Raw genomic sequence first — 24908 nt, forward strand, 5'->3', positions numbered from 1 at the left:
ACATACACACACACACACACACACACACCACTCTATGTGTCACACAGTAAATATATATTGAAAGCGCTTCTTTAAAATAACCCAGTAAGATGTAAGAAACATATTTACCATATGATGGGCTGAACTATGTCTCCCCAAAATTCAAATGTTGAAGCTGCTTAGAATGTGATAGTTATTTGGAGACATGGATTTTAAAAAGATGGTTAAATTAAAATGAAAACATTAAGGTGGTACCTAATCCATTCAAAATAAGATACCTCAATAGGAGAGGAAATTTGCGTAAATCAAGCAAGAAACACTGGGGATGTGCTGAGGACAGGGAGGAGGAGGTGGAGAAGGAAGAAAAGGAGGAGGTGGAAGAGTAAAACTGCTACCCAGAACACTAATTAGAAAAATGCACACAATTAAAACATAAGACTACACAATGTATAACACTTTCTTCAGAATAAAAGAAAAAGTAACTCTGATTAGTGAGGTTGGCACTACCCAGAGGGAGAATTATGATATCATGTCGTGAGAATGAAAACTGGATTAGAGATTTACAATCTTTTAGCCACAATTCTTCATTCTTTACCTTCTACCTTAGGTCCAAGCACTTGTTATCAATTGTATGTATTTGCTTAATTTTAAAATAAAGCATTTATTTTATTTCTAAGATCAAAGAATGTGTGTGTACATGAGTGAACAAGGTGTGATTAGCTTGACATTTTAGACTACACAGTCATATTTCAGCAATATGTATGATTCTAGTAGACTTTTCTACTTTACTTTATGGCACTGCCAGAATTGAACAGGGCCTCACATATACAAAGCAAGTTGTCTATCCCCGAACTACATCCCCAGGCACTGGTAAACTTTATAATACAGTATGAAGCAGCATAAATAATATCCCCTTTATAACTTTAATCATTAATCATTGACTTGAAGTTCAATATCATTTAATTCTATTACTAAAATTCAGTATTTGGTATCTTTTTATTGACAAGATCAAATTTAGTTCTTTTTGAGAATATATTACCAAGAAATCTTCCAAGTTACATTTTATTTGAAAAAAAATTATGCTTTTACTATTACAAACCTTTGAAGCATATATACACATAACTCTGAATATATATGTAACTCTGGTTTCTTGTCAAATGTAAATGCATACAAATCCATTGCTTCATAGCACAGCCTATGTTTTGGTATAATGCCATGGAAATACTGTGTGCAACTCTCATATATCTACAGAGAGCAAAGTCTTGTGTAACATATTGTAAGTGAAACTAAACCTAACTTCCCAAATTAGTGTTGTTGAATTATAATGCAGAACTTACATGACAAACTCACTGGGTCTAAGCACTTAGTGTCTGTAGTCTTTGAAAATAATGAATCATGCCCACTCATGTGAAGCTCGAATCAGAAGCTAAATTTCATTAACACCATGTTCAGGTCACAGAATGAATGTTAATGAGTTACAATTCTACCTTGTTTGGCATTCTGTTGACTTTATGTAAGCATGAGCCAACAAATTATTATAGAGAAAATAAAAGTAAAACCGATTTTATTTTAAAACAGGCTACCAACTAATCTAATGGTCGTTCAACCTCTCGATTATAATAGTAATTTAGAAAGCAATTGCCATATTCTTTTTTTTCCCTTTATTTTATTTTATTTTTATTAAAGTTGTAGATTTACAATTTTTTGTGCTTTGGTTTCAATTATACAATGATCAGATACCCATCCCTCCACCAGTGCCCATTTTCCACCACCATGGATAATATCCCTCCCACCCCCATCCCCCCATCCCCCCTGTCTCTGTGGCAGGGCAATCCCCTGTGTTCTCTCTTTCCTTTTGGGTGTTGTGGTCTGCAAAAGAGGCATTGAGTGGCAAACATGTTCAGTCCATAGTCTACTTTCGACATGCATCTCCCCTCCTGGGAGGATCCTACAAACATACTTTATTTGGTGCTCCCTTCTCTATCTGAACTGCCCTTTCCTCTAGGATACCTGGCTGGCCTCTAAGTTATGGAGTAATCCTCCTGGTGCTGATCTCAGCTATTCTTGGGTATTAATCTCATATTTTGTTACTTTATATCCCCCAGATGAATGCAATCTTTCTATGTCTATCCCTCTCTTTCTGACTCATTTCGCTTAGCATGATACTTTCCATATTGTACCACTTGTATGTAAATTTCATGACTTCATCTTTTCTAAGAGCTACATAGTACTCCATTGTGTAGATGTACCAAAGTTTCTTTAACCAGTCATCTATTCTTGGGCATTCAGGTTTCTTCCAGTTTCTGGCTATTGTAAAGAGTGCTGCAATGAACAAACAAGTGCAGATGTCACTTCGACTATACATTTTTGCCTCTCTGGGATATATTCCCAGGAGTGGTATTGCTGAGTCAAATGGGAGCTCAATTTCTAATTTTTTGAGAATCGTCCATACTGTTTTCCAGAAGGGCTGAACCAGTGGACATTCCCACCAACAGTGAAGGAGTGTCCCTTTCTCACCACATCCACGCCAGCATCGGTTGCTTTTGTTCTTTTGAATGTGGGCCAGTCTCTGAGGTGTGAGATGGTATCTCATTGTGGTTTTGATCTGCATCGCCATATTCTTAATGCATCTGAGACACTAAGTTAGTGCAAATAAAAATTACTTTTCTGGTTAAAGCAATTTATTAAATGATGATTCTTTCGGCTAAGAGTTGGAATGTTTATTTCCAAAGAAATTTTTAAAGAATATTTTCTTTTCTCAAAACAATGATAGTTATTTCAAACTATACATACACATCATAACCACTCATAGTTCATATTTCATGTGTTTAGTTAGGTCATTATTTACATTCACTGCTTGAGTTTACTTTTTTTATAATTTTTTATTTTATAAAGTAGTTCACAATATTTTATTACATTTAATATTCAAACCCCAGTCCCACCACCATTACACCTTCCCACCACCATATTTCACATGTTTCCATTTGGAACACCAATCCCTGCCACAAAGCAGAACCAAAATAATGTATCTTGTATTGTTTGTTATGAAAAAATGCTGAAGATGCTACAAAAAAGTATCCTTAGAGGAAAGAGTGTGAAAATTGTTGTATTTCACCCAGAGGCCAGGAAGCCCTTCTATAAGAGATCACTAACATGTTGTTAGAGGTTGAACCTTGTGTGCTTTTATATGTATATATGTATATGTATATATATGTGTGTATATATATACTTATATTTTTATATGTATATGAGCTGGAGCGATAGCGCAGTGGGTAGGGTGTTTGCCTTGCACGTGGCCAACCTGGGTTCAATTCCTCTGCCCTTCTCAGAGAGCCCAGCAAGCTACTGAGAGTATCCCACCATTCTCTAGGTGGTGCCTCGGTTTCTCCTCTCCAAAGAGTTCAGGACATATTTGTCAAAGAAATGTGGTCTCCAGGCTAAGAAATATTTTTGTTACTTCCCAACAGTCCATTATGGAGGGCCCCTGCGTACCAGCAACAATCTTCATCTGCTGCCCACAGGGTTTTCTCCGGGCCAGCCCTCTTCCCTAAACCTCAGTCCCACCCCTATGTGGTGGGTGGAGCCTCCCAGAACTGTGTAGAAAGGTTCTGTTCTAAAGCACTGGGAGATGGCAGCACCGAGCCTCCGTTGGTACCTGTGACCTTGCATTCAGCACTACACTTCATGTGTGCGGGCAGGACTGTCCCTTCCTCCCCAGCACAGACCAGATACAAAGGAGCAAAGAGGGGCCTGGGAAGGAAATGGTATAACCTGACTTTCTGAGTAGTCCCTTCAAGCCAGGCCTGCTGAGACACCCCAGCATACCCCATGCTCCCTGCTTCCCAGAGTGGTCTCCGTCCCACGAACTAGAGATTTCTGAGTGATCTGAGCCACCAAGAAGAGGCATGAGGGTCTTCTCAGCCACTTTCCTGGGGCACTTGTTGAGAGGGCCCCTGGGTCTTGGGTTCTCAAGGCTTGCTCCTGCCTCTGTGCTCAGGGAACAACCACCTTCAGGGAACCACATGGGGTAGGAGAGATTGAAGCTGGAAAAATGGTGTGCAAGGTAAATGCCCAAGACGCTGCTCTATCTCTCTGGCCCCTACCCAGTAATTGTTTTTATGTGATTCTTTTATTTCTTGGCTCACACCAATGGCCCTCCTGTTGATCGTCAATTTGCTCGAGCGGGCCCAATAACGTCTCCATTGGAGACTTTGTTGTTACTGTGTTTGGCATATCGAATACTCTCGGTAGCTTGCCGGGCTCTCCGAGAGGTGCGGAGGAATCGAACTCGGGTCGGCCATGTTGGCCGCTTGTAAGGCGAACGCCCTACCGCTGTGCTATCGCTCCAGCCCACCAATGAATCAAAGAATATGTCCATGTAGAAAAACGGACTCAAATAAAAAATTCAAACAGGTTTCATGTGTTTAGAGTTTCCTGTAAAATGCATCATCTAAGTTCACATCTCTCGTGTGAACTCAGGGGCTGGGGAAAGAAACTTGGAATAGTCCAAGTGAATTCTGAAAGCCAGAGCAGGAAGACACGGGATTCTCAAACATAGTTTTTAAAGAGCTTCTTCTAACCCTATCTGGACAGTGCCTTCTGTGAATTTCTCAGGGTGAATTCAAGCCTCACAGAGCACCTTCAAAGATTGCATCACCCAATGTCCACAAGGATGGCAGCCATTCCCACAGGACAGTGACAAGACCCATATGAATAATGGTTTTGTTGAAAACGTACTTTCAGAGTAGGCACGCTGAAGTCTCTCTTGGAAATTTCTTCATCCCATCCATAAAGAAGGAGTCGCAATGACGACTCCTTCTGTATTTTCTGTATTTTCCTTTCGCATTTTTGGTAAAGACTTTCCCATTTGCCCGCAGTTCTGCTTGTCCTTCTCTCTTGCTCAGATTCCCGTGCACTCGGTTTCTGCCTTCTCACGCACTTCTCCATCTTCTGTCTCTCTTGATTCTCTTTAGCTCCCAACCTTACCATGCGTCCTATTCCTCTTCGTCATTCTCATCATCAGTGTTAAGTGCATCCAGGGCAACCGGGTACCGCTTGCTCATCTCTTTCTTGCTCTTCCCCTCAGCAGTGCTGAGTGCACACCCAGGCCTCTCTCCAGCCATGCTTTGCCTCCTGCTCCAGTTCCTGCTCCAGGTCCCTCTGTCCCAGTGCTTCAGCCTCACCGTGCTTCCAGATGAAGACTGGCTTGAGGCTGGGTTTCGCTTCTGTGTACCTTTCAGACTCAGTCTCGGAGTCTGACCCTCCCCAGAACGTCCCTCCTCTTCCACCTCCGTGACGTCTATCTCTTCGGTATTTCTGTCCTGTGCTCGCTGACTCATCATGCCACGGCACCTGTGGATTTCCTCCTCATCAATGATCTCCTCCTCTTCTGCACCGCTGTCTTCCCGTCCTTCACGCCCAGCATCTTCTTCCACCTCTGAGTCACTTTTCCCCCACTTCTGGTTCCACAATTTTTCCATGTCGAGCTAATCTTGCTTCCACATCTTCACTGATGTGGTTCTGCAAACCACGCAGTGGGGGGACAAGAGATGAATCTTCCTTCTGTTCCCCAGACTCTGCTTCTTGCCGTTTGGCTTTCTCAATCAACTGAAATGTTCGTCTTCTTCCTGGCTTGTGGTGTGACTTCCCCAAAAAGGACTCCTGGTTGCCGTTTTACGTTGCTGCTAGCTCAGGAAAGTGGGGAACAGGGGGGCACACTCAAGAAGAGTGTTTCCACCTTTCTGTTAGACCCCTTTGGGCACCAGCATTTGGAGAAATGCCGAGGCAGAGCCTCGGCTGGGGCGTCATTGGAGTAATGCAGCAACCTCAGATGGATGTTCAGGTAAAGCATTTTTAAGGATCCTTTACATCCTTGGGTTAAGAAATGTTCCGCTTAAGATAAAAAGAAATTATATGTAACAATCTATTTCATAGGACTGGAATTATTTTGCATTATTTAATTAAAAGGATATTTACCAAATAGCTATATAGTTAATAATGTATATAGTTATGTATAAAAGAAATAAATAAATGCAATTGATACATTGATTAAAACAGACCCCTTCTACCTAGATAGAATTAGAGTAATTCCTGAGCACTGTGATGGTGAATATTAGCTTCAGCATTGTTGGAATGTTTGCCCAATGCATGATGTTTTATTTTTCAGTTACGAAAGGAAGTAGACTTGCTTTGTTAATTTTTTTTTCATTGAAGTAACAGTGGTTTATTGCATTATATAGGTTTCAGCTGTGCTGAGTGATCCATTTTGAATTTAGTATTCATTTTCATCTGGAAGTTTTATCTTTCTCTTCAAGCTACTGAGAATATCTCACCTGACAGCAAAGTCTGGCAAGCTACCCATGATGTATTCGCTATGCCAAACACAGTTACAATAAGTCTCACAATGTTACTGGGCCCACTTGAGCAAATCATGAACAATGGGAGAACAGTGCCACAGTGCATAGAAAATAGTATCAGCACAAACAGACCTGGTCCAGAGACATAGCAACCAGTCTCGGACGGCACCACAGCACTGGAGATCTCTCTGGGCCCCATACCGAGCCAATTTCTGGGGCACCCCAGATGGAGCAGGTGCAGTCTCCCCATCTACTCCAAATGGAATCCTGGTGTCCAAGAGCTTCCACAAGCAAGGCACAGATAGCGGTACCAGGAATAAATCTCCATGCCACATGGTGGCAGAGGCACTGGTTGGTCCCACACCAGCTCTCTGTCTGCTCATTGGCCTAGCTCTCACGCCCACAATCTTCCGCTGGGCACCATCTTGGTGCACCAACAGCCCTAGCCCAGAGATGCCCAATTGAATCCCAAAATGGATTGGTGCCCTACAGAGTTGTCTCTGGAACCCAATCATTATAATCCAGGATCCCAGAAGTGCATGGCCACAAAGCAACCATGCAAACTCTCATGATATTCAAAATGAGCAATGGAAAATAAATTATCTAGCATCTGCTCTTGGAAGGCAGACTTGAATGGTGGTGGGAAAATTAATATAATGCCCCAAAGTTGAGAGAGAGTACTGGGGAATTGTCTGCATGGAGGCAGGGTGAGGATTGGGATGGGACGGGGGGATAATGGGGACAACGGTGGTGGAAAATGTGCACTGGTGGAGGATGGGCTGTTCGACAATTGTATGGCTGAATATCAAACATAAAAGCTTTGTAACTGTATCTCATCGTGATCCAATAAAATAAAATAAAAAAAGAAAAAAGTATCAGTGCTTTTTAGGGAACTATTAAACTCTCTTGGCCCAGAGAGTACTCACTTCACATGGAGCTCAGAATGCCACATACACAGACAAAGAGAGTAAGTCTTGCTTGGTAATGCAGACGATATTTTGTAAAGTTTATCATCAGAAAAACTGCCCCTTTCTTGCTGTATTGTAAGCTGCACTGCAGCTGGGAGGGAGACAGTTCTGAATTGAACCCCAACATTTCCACTGTATGACTGGAATTCATATATACCCATAAGTTTTAATTCCTACAACTACACAATGGAAGTAAAAGTATCACCTTGTGAAGTTCTATATACATACTATGAGATCATAAATGTGGTATAAATAACATAGTGATTGGAAAATACTTAGGAGGCATTATGAGTATTTTTAAATTAAAATGATAGATCTCATACTTACACCTTCAGCATATGAAGGTGGTTCCTTCTCTATCCTAACTGCATTGTATACCACCCCCCCCCAACCCCCACACACACTTGTGGTAGCTTCCAACAATTGACCAAGTCATCCTGGTCCCTGTTTTCCCTGACCTTGGATATTAGTCTCATGCTATTTTTCACAGGTTACGGGGCACGGTCACCCCGTTGTTCATCGATTTGCTCGAGCGGGCCCAGTAACATTGTGAGACTTGTTACTGTGTTTGGCATATCGAATACATCATGGGAAGCTTGCCAGGCTTTGCTGTGCGGGCGAGATACTCTCAGTAGCTTGTCGGGCTCTCCGAGAGTGGCGGAGGAATCGAACTCAGGGCAGCCATACTATTTTTATATCCCACAAATGGATGCAGTCATTCTATAGCTGTACCTCTCCTTCTGACTCATTTCACTCAGCCTGTTTTTTCCCAGGTCCATCCATTTATAAGCAAATTTTATGATTTCATTTTTCCTAACTCAGCTTAAAGGTTTTGAATATCACATTGGCTCTTTTGCAGATTCTCATGAACTGACAAAAGGCATTTTTACTGAAAACTATGTTACAAAAAATTATATATAATTAATTTTTAGTATAAAATTATGTGATATACGTATATAGTATGTGATATAATATATATTCATATATATATTCACATACAAGTGGAAGTACTCAGGGCTTAATCCTGGCTCTGTCCTCAGGAATTACTCCTGGCAGGAGTCAGGGGACCATATAAGATGCTGTCAGTTGTGTGCAATGCAAATGCTATACTAACTGTACTATTGATCTGACCCCTAAATATTTATTTTTAAAAAATATTCTTTGGTGGAAAGAGAGCAGTATATAAGTGCTAACTGGGATTTTCTTTGGAGGTTTAGTTCTATATATTATGTCAGAAATAGAGAGAGAGATAGAGAGAGAGTACAAAAGAGAGGTAAATTGGGGGGCACACCTAGCAATGCTCAGGAGTTACTCCTCATTCTGTGCACAGGAATTATTCCCGGGTAGTTCTTGGGGAGCCACATGGGAGGTTGGTCATCAGACCTGAGTCAGCTGTGTTCAAAGCAAACACCCTATCTTCTATACTATCATTCCTGACCTCAAGAGAGGTAATTTTTTTTAAGGCAAAGGGACTCTGAAAACCCAGGAAACTCACTTGCCCTGACATTTGATATGATGTTTGCTACCATAGAATTCATATGGAAATTCACTTAATAAAGAGATTAATATGAAGTCAGCAATCATTTGGCAGGTTGGGGAGAAAGTTACAAATGAAACAAGTCATTGGAGACCATAGTTCCATACCTGGGCAAAATTTACAAATTTCAATATTTATTGTACCCTATCATATTATAAAGATGTACTAGCCAAAATGAATCAATCTTAGTTGCTAAGGAAGTAATTACCATGCTTCATTATATTCTGCATCTTCTTTGCCAGCAACAGGATTTGATAATGGGTCTCTGTGTGCTATTTGCATTTAATTTGAGTTTAACCAGATGATGCTCAAAGATTCCTAAAATAGTATATGACATTTTATTTCTATTCTAAAAATGGTATTATTCTAAAAATAAAAGATGATCTGAATTATTGACATAATATGTACTTCTTTCTAAATAATCAGTTTCCAGAAAATATTAGGTACTAAAATTGATACTGTCGAACATATTTACTGAAATAAAATTATCCTAAAAATTGGTTCTCCAAACATCTTGATATTGTGTCGAAACATGGCAGAGAAAACAGTTGGTAATGAGATGAAGACCATAATTACCTCAGGCTTTATAAGGTTAGTTTTGTCTTTCTACACAACTCCAGATGTAGATTATTTTCAAACAAAGCAAATGAATAGGACTACAATTATTTATCATTCAATTTGCAGACTAGCAATTACCTCTCAGATAATAATAATGAACAATCACACTCTCTGGGCAGCTGTATTTTCCCTTTGTAGAAAATACAATAAGAACATTAGGGAAAAAAGTGGGTCTATGAAAAATTTTGAAGACATGTAATAAGAAGACAAATTTATTAGGTACTTTATTTTACTGAGAATAATCTTCATGGCAACTCTATGAAGTAATTTTCATTTGTTAATTTTCTTTATAAAGATTTCTCCTTCTTAAAAGACTTTCTAATTGTTAAAGAAAAATTTTCAGGTTTAGAAAAATGAAGGGAAGGACATAGACTTCTCATATAATTCCTGCTCTCACTCCTACATAGTTTGCTTCATTATCAAATCCCTCAACAGATCAACAGATTGGTATTTTAGTTAAATTCAATGAGCCTAACATTCTAATCACCAAAGTCCATGAATTATATTAGTATCTTGGTGTTGTACATTCTGTGGTTTTTAGCAAATATAAGATAATACTTAACCATCATTATAATATCACACAGAGTATTTTTATTGCTCTTAAAGTCCCTTGTGTTCATCACTTCATTCTTTGGATCATAACTCTTAGGAATCATCTCTACAATTTTTTTTAAGTTTCAGGGTATTACCTGGTAGTGCTCCAGACTTCTGTATCTGCGCTCAGGGATGCCTCCACAGGTACTCAGTGGGCCATATGCAGCTCCACAAAGAACGGAACTTAGCTATACTGTATCTCTGTATTTGACCTATTGCCATAGTCTTCATTTTCTAGAATGTCATATAGTAGGGATCTTCCAGTATATCTCTTTCTCATAGACTTCTTATACTTAGTAACATGCATTTATGATTCCTTCATGACTTGAATGAATAATATTCTACTTCTTGGATGATACAGACTTCATCTGTCACCTACTAAAGGGCATGTTGGTTTCTTTCAAGTTTTGGCAATTGCCAATTAAGCCACTGTAAAAATATGTGCATATTTTTGTGTGGTTGTAAAATTTTACTAAAGTTACTTGGGGGAGGGGAGTTTGAGCCACATCCAGTTGTCCTCAGGGTTCACTCCTGATTCTATGCTCAGTGATCACTCTTTTTTTTTCTTTTTGGGTCACACCCAGCAATGCACAGGGGTTACTTCTGGCTCATGCACTCAGGAGTTACTCCTGGAAGTGCTCAGGGGACCATATGGGATGCTTGGAATTGAACCCGGGTCAGCTGCATGCAAGGCAAAGCTCTACCCGCTGTCCTATCGCTCCAGCCCCTCAGTGATCATTCTTGGTGGCACTCAGGGGTAGTAGGTATTGCCAGGAATCAAACGGGTATTAGCTGCATACAAAGCAAATACATTATTCCTGTACCATCTCTGTAGTTCTACTAAAGCTATTGCTTAATCTCTCTGTTTATCTTCTGCCCTACTTTACTGCATCCCTTATATTGCCTTTCTTTTCGGGTAGTAAGAAGACAGAATTAAAGATATCATAGAATTCAAAGAATTTTTTTTATTTAAAAAGTGCTAGGATAAGGATCAAATTTTAATCTGCCTAACAAAATCTATGTTATTTTCACAGGGGTGCCTTGAAACTTTTAGAAACTATAAACATTTCAAATATTTGCCTACTCATAATTGTCAACATAATATATTTCAAATGAATGTATACTTTATCAATTCTCAAGCGCACTGCCAGATTGTCTCTCAGCACCTCTCACCCAAACATTGTCAAGTTGCTGGAGTGATTCCTGAACCCCCTGGACAATGCTTGGGAGGGTCCTTTCCCCTTCACTTTCCAAACCTATCTACTTGCTTGAGTTTATATCTGGAAGTCTCCAGACATATAAAATGAAATTTGCTTTACAAATGTGAATCTGTCCTTTATTACAGGAGGCATCTGAACCAAGAACCCAGAAAGCTAGAGGGAAATTATTTTTCTCCCCTACAATGATAGTTTTACTTTCTACAGGGTGATCAGATAATGACCCTTAAGCCATTTCATATGTAACATGAACTAAGAATATTTCAGGCACAAGGATGTAGGTGTGACTCGTTATACCCAGGGGTAGAGGGAAAAGAACATGATGAATTAGAAGAAGAGAGAGAAGACCCAGTGTTCAGAGCTAGGAGAAGGTGAAGGACGTTGTTAGAGGAGAATGGAGGAAGATAAAACTTGATAGGTGTGGAGCCCCTAAAGCCTATGGCAAGGATTGTGGATATTTTTCTGAGTATAGTTTAGATAACTTAGAAATTATGAAGAGAGATATAATGTGACATTTTCAAATAAACACTCTGGTTGGTGTGTATGTGTGCATTTGTGTTGGTTGAAGAAATCAGAAGTGGAGGGGTAGAAGCTATAAGATCTACCAGGAGTTGAATGCAATTATCCTAATTATCCAGGCATGATACAAGGATTGGCTAGAGTAGATAAAGAAGCAACAATAGTCAGTCATGGCGGATTTAGGGTCTATTTCAAAGGAGGAGCAGATCAGATTGGCTGATATATTGTATGTGAGATTTGACAGAACAGAGCCAGGGAGATTTCTCAGGTTAAGATTTCAGTTTCTATGGATAATAGAACCAACCAATAATGGATGTTGTGATCTCAGAGCACTGAAACTCAGAGGTGAGTAAAGTCTAACTTAGAGTGGTGTGGAAGACTTTGTGAAAACAATCCAGTGGAATTCCAACTGGATATTGGAAAAGGTACTCAAACAGAGAAGGCAGAATCAGAACTTTTAGGCAGATGAGTTCTAACAAGGAAAATCACAAAATCCCTATAAGGCAATAAACGTTCCTGAGATGAGGAAGGCTGGGGGAGAAGTAAATTTTGGAGAAAAATCCAAGAATTTATTTTGTGGGGGACATAATTGCTTTGAAATGTCTAATTAGCCATCCTGTTTGCAGTTCTTCAGACATATTGTACTGTCATTATTTGTAAGAATTCTTTTTCTTCCAGAAGCAATCGCCAAGGACAGACAGTACTCTATGTACTTTTAATCTGCCTTTATTTTCATTAGTTATACTTCTCACGGGGATGGTTTCACTAATTCCAGAATCTATTAAGAATTTTATTGTTTTTTAAGTAAACAATCTTCTTTCACAGCAACTTAATGAGAGTAATTGTTTTATTTCATGTTGTACTTAAAAAAAATGTTTGCAGAAGCTACCAAATAGTGTTGCAGGGCCTGACGGTCATGTCTTGTGAGAGCCAGCTCTGCTAATTTGGCCTGAACAGTACTATGCTCCAACCATGATGCAGCACAACTCGACTCCAGTGGTGCTTGGGGACTATTCGGGCCAACCTGATGGTGCTGATTGTGGTGGGGGACATGAGGGCCTGGAGATACAATGCAAATATCCCTGACCCCTAAGCTATCTCCCTGCCACATTATACTTTTGTTTTTGTTTGTGGGAAACACCCAGAATTTCTTGGCGACGCATGTGTGTGTGTGTGTGTGTGTGTGTGTGTGTGTGTGTGCGTGTGTTTGTGTATGTTTGTCTCTCTCTCTATGTGTGTGTGTGTGTGTGTGTGTGTTGAAAACACTGTGGGGCTAGCGATCAAACTTGGAGCCCCAGCATGCCAACCATGTGCTCCAGCTCTTTCAGCCACATCCCTGGCTTCACATTATCCTTTTTAACTGCCAAATTGTTCTTCAGGCTTATCCCTAAAGCCTTGAAAGAACTCTAACATCACCCATGTCTCACTTCGTATAGCCTGTTCCAGAATTATTTCCTCATTACTCTGGGGCAACCTGTATGTTATGCTGAAGTTTAAAGACTATGCTTGCTAAAATAACACCAAGAAACATCATACAATTGTCTCCCCAAAATGTTGAGTCCTACAGATGTAAGGAATGGGCAGAGCGCTTAACAGGGTATGAATCCCTAGGTTCAGTTGCACCTGATTCAAGGACTCCAAAGGGTGTGGTGCTGATAGCTTCTGGGATGTCCAGATCAGAACAAAAAAGTCACTGGACTGAGCTCTTGCCATCAGGACTACATTTCTGGGGGTGGCCCCTGGGTCAGGTTCTAGAATATAGCTGGAGAGGGCCCAACAAAAATATATCATATTGTACAGAGAAGAAAATTAAATTCTGTTCTTTCTTTCTTCCTTCTCCTAGATAGGAGTCATAGAATAAATTCCCTAACACCTCTGGGCAGAAAGAGAGTACAGTGGTTAGGGTGGTTGTGTTGTATGTGGCCAAACCAGGTACCATCTGCAGCACCGAATCTGGTTCCCTGAGACTGAGTGTAGAGATCTCTGAGCCCAGAGCCAGGAGGAAGCCTTGAACACAGCTGGTTGTGGCACAACAAACAAAACAAAACAAAAATACAAAAATCACTTCTAGAGTATTAGTTTTATTTGTTGTCCAGTAACAGTGACAACGGAACTAAATTTGTAAGCTTGTTGTGAGCATTAAAAAAAGAGAATTCTCTGGCTGGAGAGATAGTACAGGGGTTCAGACCCTTGTCCTTCATGCTACTAATCCCTGACACATGCTCAGTAGCACCTGAGCACTGCTGGGTGTGGCCCAAACCTCTCACACCCAATCTCAGATGGCTCTGCATCTGGAGCAAAGTAAATGATGAATTTTATTAACATAACTGCTATTATCATCTACCTGAGATGAACTACCTTATTGTGCACATTTAGCACTTACTCTTTGCAAATCTCTAACAGAGTTGTTGGTTGATAAAAAACAAAAACAAAAACAAAAAAATTGAAAAACATATTTTCTACTCCACTCCAAATTTTTTTAAAACTAGTTTCAGGATAAAGATACTTTAAAATATGTAAATATATTTAAAATATATGAATGTACTTCAAGTAATTCTAGAAAGAGAAAAACAAAACAAAGTAGCATAAAATATCTTGGTGCATTGATCATGTTTGCAGTGGGCACTCAGAGGTGGGAGAGAGACATGTTGTTTCAGCTGAGGGTGATCATGGAGAAATTTGGAAAAGCAAGAGGACCTTTGAATTGGTGATTGGAGGACAAATAAAAGCAAAGAGGAAATTAGGAAAAATTTCAGCAGGTGAACTCTGCCAATGATGGCAGTGGGCAGGAAAATGAATTAGAAAGAGGCAAAGGCAATTGTGTTTAGAGAAACAGTGTTTACGATAGTGCTGGGAATTTAGTGTAGGCATTAGGGTGCATGCAAGACTGGGCTTTGATCGTCAACACCACATGACGTTCCAAGGATCATCCGGTGTGGCCCTGGACACCTCTTAGCACTGAAGGGCCCTAGTAGCTTCATATCCTTGGGCCCTAGCACTGAAATGCAAGTTTAGTTGACTGAGTATCATCGGAAATGGTCCCTGGGCATCTTAATACCTCTAGGGAGGACCAAAGTGGAAAACAGTCATTTCTCCCCAGGTACAGTATTTTTTCTATGATTGTTTTCTCAAGTTTGAATGGCAAAATAGCAGATAAAAGCTAGAAAAATAAATAAGTGAACATAATTCACAGGAAGTAAACACAGTAATGTTTCCACACTCAAGATAAGATGTTTAGAAAATTTTAGTAAAGAGTGATTTTATGTATTACTTATTAGAGATCTCTTTATTTTTCTAATGGCCTAATGTTATACGTGGATTTCAAGCAGTCATTCAAAGGCAGAGAAAAATGTGTTTGCAAGTAAAAGGTTTTTGAGATAATTGTCCATTATGGAAAGTTTCAGATTTTATTTAGATTCTCAAACTTATTTTGCCTTCTGCCCTCTTTTCAGAAAAATAAATTACTTTTTACAACCACTCCTGGAAACCTGCTTTCATCAAGGAAACATACAGAAAGCACCCATCAATTACACCTGAGGTCACTGCCACCTTTTGGATAGTTCCAGCAGAGGTGGGGTTGGGACCATTGCCCAATTTGGAAAGCACTGGCAGACTGATCATTTGCTTTCTGCTCTTGTTTTTGGTGCTTACTTGAGCTACTGTGACAAAACAGGGGCCAATCATGGAAATCTAAGTAAAAAGTTCTGGCGAGTGTCTCATGTTTTTCTGCTATACATGCTGCCTAGTAATGGAAGGCAGAGCATCTGAAATTTAAAAATACCATATTCACTGTATCACTGTATCACTGTCATTCCATTGTTCATCAATTTACTCGAGTGGGTGCCAATAACGTCTCCATTTGTCCCAGACCTAAGATTTTAGTAGCCTCTCCTTACTCATTTTTCCCAGTGAAACTTGGGAAATACCATATTAGATAAATTATTTATGTTCTGTAATGCAAGAAATACATTTCTGTATTTTGAATTTATAAAATTAGATGGATATATTTTAATAATTAGAAGTTCTTTGGGAGGAAGCACATAATTACTAACTATTCCTTTTTTAAAGGATTGACAAATGATTACCCCTTAACTAGCTTTGTAGTTAGGGATACACCAGGCAAATCACTTAATCACTTAATCACTTAATCCCCGTTATTCATCGATTTACTTGAGCGGGTGCCAGTAACGTCTCCATTCATCCCGGTTGGTGCTAGTGTAGCCCAATGGTATCCAGTTCCTTCTAGGGACATGCAGAGCCTCAAACCGATCATTCAGGGTCTTGACGAAGAAGTCTGATTGTAGGTGGGCATCCATGTGATCTTTTGATGTCCCGTGGAATCCAATCAGTAATGGCTCTAGTCCAGCGGTTGTGTGTAAACCTCATTACGTGTCCAGCCCATCTGATTTTTGATGTCTTGGCAAATGAGACAGCGTCCCTGATTCTTGAGCATTGACGAAGATCAGAACTCCGGATTCTATCTCTCATTTGAGTGAATCGTGATATTCCAAGCATAGCTCTTTCGATTCCTCTTTGAGAGACCCGAATAGCGTTCTCACTCTGTTTTGTAGGGTCCAGGTCTCTGAGGCATATGTTAATGCAGGAAGAGCAGTGGAATCAAAGAGATGTGCTCGTAGCTGGAGGTTCTTTGTCCTTTTAGTTATTTCTTCAATGTTCTTGAAGGCATTCCAAGCCGCTCTCTTCCTCCTGCGCAACTCAGGTGCCAGGTCATTCATCATGTTGATTTCTCGACCTAGGTATATATAACTGTTGCATTCGGAGATGGTGGTTCCGTTGAGAGCGAATGGAGCGTCAGGAACAAGGCTGTTTCTCATAAACATTGTCTTTGTAAGATTTAGCTGTAGTCCGACCTTTCCACATTCACGGTCAAAGTCGTTCAGCATTTGTGCCGCTTGGCTGATGTTTGGTGTTATTAGAACGATGTCATCAGCAAAGCGGAGGTGGTGTAGTTGCCAGCCATCTATCTTCACTCCCATGCTTTCCCATTCCAGTCACCGCATGATGTTCTCGAGGGTGGCACTGAAGAGTTTTGTTGAAATGGTATCACCCTGCCAAACCCCTCTCATGATATGGATGATTACTTCTTTGTAGAATGGTGAGATCTTGGTAGTGAATCCACAATAGAGCTCACGAAGGATCCTGATGTATTGAGTTTGTACGCCCTGATTGGCTAGGGCTTCCATGACCGCTTCCGTCTCAACAGAATCAAAGGCCTTCTTTAAGTCAATGAACGTTAGACAGAGTGGCATCTTGAACTCCCGAGAAACCTCAATGAGCTTAGTAATCATGTGGATATGGTCGATGGTACTGAATCCTTTTCGGAATCCGGCTTGTTCACATGGTTGTCCTTCATCTAGTGTTCTGCTAATCCTATTCAGGATGACTCGAGTGAACAGTTTGTAGACAACAGACAATAGGCAGATTGGGCGATAGTTGCCAATGTCGTGGATGTCTCCCTTCTTGTATAGTACTACAGTCCTGCTGGTTTTCCATTGGGATGGAAACTTGCATTCAGTCAGGTAGCGTGTGAAGAGCCGAGCCAATGTATTGATGAGTACTGATGGTAAGTTCTTCAGGTGTTCAGGTCTGATCTTGTCTGGGCCAGGTGCTCTTTGTTTCTTTACCGAGGAGATGGCATGTTGGATTTCAGAAGGGAGAACATTGGGAATGACATATCCATCATGTGGTATGTGGTATGTGGGCAAGTGGACGTGGCTATTAAAGAGATCTGAGTAGAAGTCGTGAATAATCTTCTCCAGGCAAATAAGTAGGAAAAATACAATAAACAAAAAAAAGGAGGCACATAGGTCTAAAAAATTGTAATGAGTTTCTGATATTGTGTGTGTAAAAGAGAAGAGAAAGAGAAGGAGAGACACACAGAGAAACAAGGAGAGAGAAATATAAGATAAATCCATCAGCTTAGATTAGAGTAGAATGATTAGATCAGGTAAGAATCATTAGAATCCTGAGCAAGAGTATGAACTTTGAAGAGACAGAAATAATGGCAGTGGGGCTGGAGCAATAGCACAGAGGGTAGGGCATTTGCTTTGCATGCTGCTGACCCGGGTTTGATTTTCAGCACCCCATATGGTTCTCCGAACATTGCCAGGCGTAATTCCTGAGTGCATGAGTCAGGAGTTACCCCTGTGCATTTTGAATGACAAGAAAGCCAAGATGAAATATAGTACAAGTGATGCCTTCTATTCTAGACACTACAAGATGAAGATTTCTGGAATCACTAGTATAAGTTGGTGTGGAAGCTGAGAGGCACGGAAGACGGGAGGATCAAGAATTAGTTTTGGAATGAGAAAGACCTGGACTTGGATTGCTGCCAAACTCTATCACTTGTTGGGCTTGTGACTTCAGGAAATTGGTTCTTCATCTGAGAAATGGGATTCAGATTACCCACCTTTTAGAGTTACTGAGGATGAGAAATGGTAATGTACTACATATTTGAACACAAGTGACATAGGGGAGTCCATAAATGGTGACTCTGAAATTTAGTGGCATTTTGCATTTCTGGTCTAGAGGTCAGGTAAGAGATGAAGGCTTAAGAGGTGGCTGATTAATGATCCCTTGATTAAGAGACCGCTTATGACTAGTCAAGCAAACAAGAAAGACCTTGAGCATTTCTGAAATGCTACAATGTAAGCTGTTACTCATTTCAGAAGATTCAGTTTATCTGATCAATTTTATTGCCCTTGTGTAAATAGGAAGTTGCTGAACACAGTGTAAAGATATACTTTAAATATCTTTATGGTTTTATCTTTAAATTTACTTATTCATTAATTTTGGTTTTGTAACAAATGTAAGCCCAGGGCATACTCTTGGCTCTGGGCTCAGGGTTCTTTCTTTGCAGTGCTCAGGGGATCATATCAAGTGCTGGAGATCAAAATGGGATTGGCCATATTCAAAGCAAGTGATTTAATATTTGTACTATCTTTCTCACTCTATTATACTTTTTGGATCATTTTTAGTGATATAGTCTTTATAACATTATAGAATTTAAGGTACACAGCTTGACACCTCTGTGTATCAACATCAGTGTAGAAAACCCCCAAATCCTAGTGCCATCAAACCTCCCTAGCCATTCCACTCCATCCCAGTTCTCTCTAATAATCATCATAGTTTTTGTCAAGTCTAGAGTCCAACTTTTGTTGGATTTACTTGTGTTTCAATTATCCATATCCCACATGAGAGTGCAACAATATTGCCCTTTACTTCCATATTTTTCTTAACATGATCACCTGAAATTTCTTCCACTGTGTCCCCAAAGTCACACTTTGTGATTTCCTTCTCTTTATGTGTTATTCACGTGCACCTGTCAAAACCTAGAAAAAATGGATCCCCTTGCAAATATTCAGGTTGATGACTACAACCATCTGCTCATGCCATTTGAATGAGTAGAGTAGCTTTCTTGAGAGACTTATCATGAGTCATGTCTGAGGTTGATTTCAAGTATATGATGAAGACACTTGAAATTTGGTTTTTGATAAGCAAAGTTTCATATGATTTATGAATTCATAGTGGGCACATTCTTAGCTTTGATCTGGGTTGAATTATGGGGCCCTTGACTGTGCTTGGAAGTGTTTTTAGTTTCCAGGTTAAAGTGTTGCTAATAATAACTTTCTTGCACTTTTATTGTGAGACTTCAATGAGTTAAGAAATGCAAAATGACATCTTTGTGCCTGACACCTCACAGCATTTGAGTTTTTTTCCTTGAAAACAGATCCTCAGATTCCCTTCTCTATTCTCAAAGAATAAGCATGGATGACACTATGCTTTAAAGCTAATAATCTATTTTCAAAGAATAAGCATGGATGACACCAAATCTTTAAAGCTAATAATAATATTCAGCGGTGGCAACTGTAAAAACAAACTGCCACATGGGGGTATAAAACTTAGTGAGCATACACCCGCCACTCTTAGATTTTGTCACTTTGAGAAGTCACGTGTGTGAATCACCAAGCAAATGAGGTGCCATGTGATGTTTCTACCTCCTAAAATCAGGCACTGTTTGCCCCAAACCATCTTTTCTTTCCTCTGCAAGCCTCATGAAGAAGAATTTAGCTACAAGTGCTGCTGGAGAAACACATCCCAGCATCTAATAATAATATGCTAAGTGCAATATTAGAAGTTCAAGATGAGCCACAGTCTTGTCAAGGAGTCCAGTTATCCTCTGGATTTCCCACCTCTTTCCTTAGTCCGCTCCTTTTAAAGTATCAGCTTCAAAGGGATTATGTTTAGAGATCTGGCATATTCCTTGTAGTATTGAACATTTCCTTTCCTTATTAAGACTAGGAGCTCTCCACTGAGGGGTGTTTATATTATTTCCTCTTTCAGCTCTCTCTTCTCCAGGCCTCTTTCTCATTTTTCTTTCTTCCCTCCCAGCCTTTGTTTGACACCCGAGGCTGCTCTCTTAAGTGTTATTCCTGTGTTGAATTTTGTTTTTTTACTTCTATCTTAACTGCTGTTTTTAATAGTTCACTTTGACTCTTATAAGCCATTTCTTTCTAAAGTTGTAAACTAACACCTGCGGTTTTGGGATCACAGTGATCGACTGGAGACTGATTTCAACTCAGTTCCTGGAGCATTTTCCAATTGCTGCCCAAGCTCTGCTCAGTGCTTGCATATCATCACTTAGCCATTGGCCCATGTGGCACCAAATGCCTCATGCTTTGGCACCTTAATCTCTTCTTCTGTCAGAAATGGAAAGTCATCTCTATGAGAATTGTCTTTTTTTTTTTTGGCATTGAAGTGGCATTCCATTTTTGCTTTCTATAAGCTTCATGTGTCTAACATTGAAAGTAAATATGTGTCTAGACTGCATTAGAGGTTCATCCTTGACTATATAGTTCTGTCCTTCACCATCCAAGTAAACCCCTCTCACCCAATTCATCCATCTCTTATTAGCAGGATTGTTTTGAAGTATAAATTAAATAGCATATGTCAAAATTATTCATGAACTATAATGGATCTTATATCAATTTTGAAGGTTAATCATTTTTCCTATAAATAAAATTTGGAAATGCCACTTATTGAATCCTTTTTCAAAACTAACTGTTTAAACTTGGGCGTAGGACCAAAGTTCTGCTCAGTTTCTAACTTTGAGCTGCATTGCAGGGATAGGCCACCAGCTGCTGCATGTTGGACGGTATCTTCACAAAGAGGCAAATGTAGCTGTATGTGAAACTGCAACTTGAGGTGAGAAAAATGCAGCTTGTTAAAGAGAAATGAAATACTCTCATGAGACTTCGGGCCACATCCAGTGTCATTCCGGGGCTTTTCCCTGAGTGATCTTTGGTGCTTACAGTATATGACACTGTGGTTCAAACTGGGGGCGACTTTGCAAAATCCTGTGAAACTATCTCTTTGGCCTGATGTCATGATTTTCTACTTTATTTTCTCCAAAATCCTTATATGTTCATACTAGATTCTTTCAGCACATTCTTTCTTTAGCTTTGCTGCTTCAACAACGTTTGTCCACTTGTTCCTCCAGGATCTCATGGAAGATGCAACCAGTTGGTGCTAAGAACTTGTCCCTGGATTTTTTTCTGCTCCTATTTTCCTTTGTGACAATGGTGACAGCCTGGAAGGCTGCATGGGATTGGAAGGATACCCCAGCCTTGTGTGTGTGGGGGGGGGGGGGGGAGGCTGGAGCAATAGCACAGCAGAAGGGCATTTGACTTGCACGCAGCTGGTCTGGCCGACCCAGGTTCGATTCCTCCGCCCCTCTTGGAGACCCAGTAAGCTACCGAGAGTATCTCACCCACACAGCAAAGCCTGGCAAGCTACCCGTGACATATTCGATATGTCAAACACAGTAACAACAAGTCTCACAATGGAGATGTTACTGGACCCGCTTGAGCAAATCGATGAACAATGCGAGGACAGTGCTGCAGTGCTACAGTGGTGTAGAGGTGGTGGATCACATATGACTGTGCTCAGGGTCCATTAAGGTTCTGTGCTTAGGACCACTTATGGATCTGCTTAGGAGATCATATGTGATGCTGGGGTTCAAATGCAGGTTGGTTGCATACAAGACAAATGCCCTTTTTGCTATACTACCTGGCACAAGTTCTTATACTTTTATATAAATTATTATGTAGTTTTCTATAAATAACTCTAATTTGCTATAAATTGCTATGTTTTGTGTAGTAGATCATTCATGGTTACTTTCCATTTAACTTGTTAGTGAGAAGCTGTGATCAACATGGTGAAGGGGTCAGAGTTGGAAACATCTTGGTTCCAGCTCAGAGGCATTGAAAGTTTTTTAGTAGACTAAAACCTTGGATTTTTCTCCCTTGATTCAGGTGTCTGGAGGGAGGGAGGAACCTGACCACACTCTGCTGTGCATTAGAGGTTCTGAAAGGTTATCATGTTTGTCCCTTTACCTACTTCCAGTGCTCAGTTTTTTTCCAGAGTGACCATTTCCAACTATCATTATCGTGGTGGTCACTTCCCTATCCTATCTGACCTCCCTGCCCAACACCATGACTTCTGGCATCTAGATATGGACCTGTTCTTCTGACCCTTGTTTCTAATGTTTTTGGGTATTAGTCTCATTCTATGTTTTTTGAGAGAGCTTGTTTGGAGATTCTAGCAGGGGAGTGCAACTACCTAAGACCGGTCTACCTCTATTCGGGGAAGGCTGTCCTCTTCAACTGAGTGCGCAGCTTCAGGAGGGACGCACATGTAGCAGTGAGGGAAGGAGGGGACACCCGCCTAGCCAGCTAGATCAACTGAATCTACTCTGGTGATCAGTGGGGTGACAGATGTCGCAGCCAGATCACCCTCACATTTTTTTGGACTGGAGTGATAGCACAGCAGGTAGGGCATTTGCCTTGCACATGGCCAACCCAGGTTCCATTCCTCCATCCCTCTTGGAGAGCCCAGAAAACTATCAAGAGTATCCCACCCGCAAGGCAGAGACTGTCAAGATCACCGTGGTGTATTCGATATGCCAATAAGTCTCACAATGGAGAAATTATTGGTGCCTGCTGGAGCAAATCAATGAACAATGGGAGGACAGTGCGCCAGTGCTTTTTAATATCCCACAAATGAGTGCAATCATTCTATGTATATCCCTATCTCTTTAACTTATTTCACTAAGTATAATAATATTCATGTTCATCCATTTATAAACAAATTTTATGACTTCATTTTTCCTAGCTGCATGGTATTCCATTGTATAGATGTATCAAAGTTTCATTATCCAGTCTTCTATTTTTGGCCACATGGATTGTTTCTAGATTTTGGCTATTGTGAATTCTGCTACAATAAAAAGAAGTGCAGATGACATTTCTTCTGTGTTCTTTTGGCCCTTGGGTGCCAAATATACATATACATATATATATATATACACTCACATATATGTACAGATATATATATATACATACATACATACATACATATATATATCACTTTCACTGTCACTGTCCTCCTGTTCATCGATTTGCTGGAGTGGACCCAGTAACATTGTGAGACTGGTTAATGTATTTGGCATATCGAATACAATCATGGGTAGCTTGCCAGGCTTTGCCCTAGGGGCAAAATACTTTCAGGAGCTTGCCAGGCTCTTCAAGAGGGGTGGAGAAATTGAACTGGGGTTGGCTGTGTTGGCAGCATACAAGGCAAATGCACTACCTGCTGTGCTACTGCATATATATATATATATATATATATATATATATATATATATAGAAGTGGTGTTGCTGAGTAATATCAAAGTTCAACTTCTAGTTTTTTGAGGAATTCTCATATTGTTTTCCAAAAAGTTGGACCAGTTGGCATTCATACCAGCATGAATGAGAGTCCTTTTTTCCTCACATTTGCACCAGAAAGGGTTGTTCTTCTTTTTGATGTGTGCCAGTCTCTGTAGTGTGAGTTGATATCTCATGGTTGTTTTGAGTTGCATCTCCCTGATAATTAGCAATTAGAACATTTTTTCCATGTGCCTTTTGGCCATTTATATTTCTCCTTTGAGAAAGTTTCTGTTCATTTCTTTTTCCTAATTTTTGATGGAGTTGCATGTTATTTTTCTTGTAAAGCTCAAGTGCCTTATATATCTTTGATATTAATTCCGTGTCAGAAGGGTACTGGGTAAATAATTTTTCTCATTCTGTGGGCTGTCTTTGTATCTTGGTCATTGTTTCTTTTTTTTTCTTTTTTTTTTTAGTGAAACACCATGAGGTACAGTTATAGGCTTACAAATTTTGTGCTTGGGTTTCAGTTATACAATGATCAAGTGCCCATCTCTCCACCAGTGCCCGTCATCCATCACCACGGGTCCCAGCATCCCCCCCACCCCCCATCCCCCCGTCCCGTCCTGCCTCTGTGGCAGGGTATTCCCCCTTGTTCTCTCTCTCTTCTTTTGGGTACTGTGTTTTGCAAGAGAGGCATTGAGTGGCAATCATGTTTGGTCTATAGACTACTTTTAACGTGCTTCTCCCACCCTGGGACGGTCCTCACAACACCCTTCATTTGGTGCTCTCTTCTCTATCTGAGCTTCTATTCAACTAGAACGTGTGACTGGCCTTCCATTCATGGAGCAAAATTCCTGGTACTAATCTCAGCCATTCCTGGGTGTTAGTCTCCCTTTTTGTTGCTTTATGTTCCCCAGATGAATGCAGTCTTTCTGTGTCTATCCCGCTCTTTCTGACTCATTTCGCTTAACATGATACTTTCCATGTAGTACCATAGTAGTCATGTAGAGCATTTTCTCATGTGCCTTTTTGCCATTCGAATTTCTTCTTCTAACAGTACCTTGTATATCCTTGATATCAAATTTACATACATACAAGTGTATGTAAATTTCATAACTTCATCTTTTCTAACAGCTACATAGTACTCCATTGTATAAATGTACCAAAGTTTCTTTAACCAGTCATCTGCTCTTGGGCACTTAGGTTTTTCCAGATTCTGGCTATTGTAAAGAGTGCTGCAATGAACAAACAATTGCAGATGTCACTTGGACTATACCTTTTTGCCTCTCTGGGATATATTCCCAGGAGTGCTATAGCTGGGTCAAATGGCAGATCAAATTCTAATTTTTTTAGAGTCGTCCATACTGTTTTCCAAAAGGGTTGGACCAGCCGGC

General features: G+C 40.2%; 1 pseudogene; it reads right to left on the reverse strand.

Annotated features, from left to right (window-relative positions):
• Window positions 1-4632: 4632 nt before the first annotated feature.
• On the reverse strand, window positions 4633-6670 carry LOC130019929 (microfibrillar-associated protein 1-like; annotated as a pseudogene).
• Window positions 6671-24908: the final 18238 nt, after the last annotated feature.

This window comes from Sorex fumeus, unplaced genomic scaffold (assembly GCF_029834395.1).
Source record: "Sorex fumeus unplaced genomic scaffold, SorFum_2.1 ptg000010l, whole genome shotgun sequence".
In the NCBI taxonomy this organism is placed as follows: Eukaryota; Metazoa; Chordata; class Mammalia; order Eulipotyphla; family Soricidae; genus Sorex; species Sorex fumeus.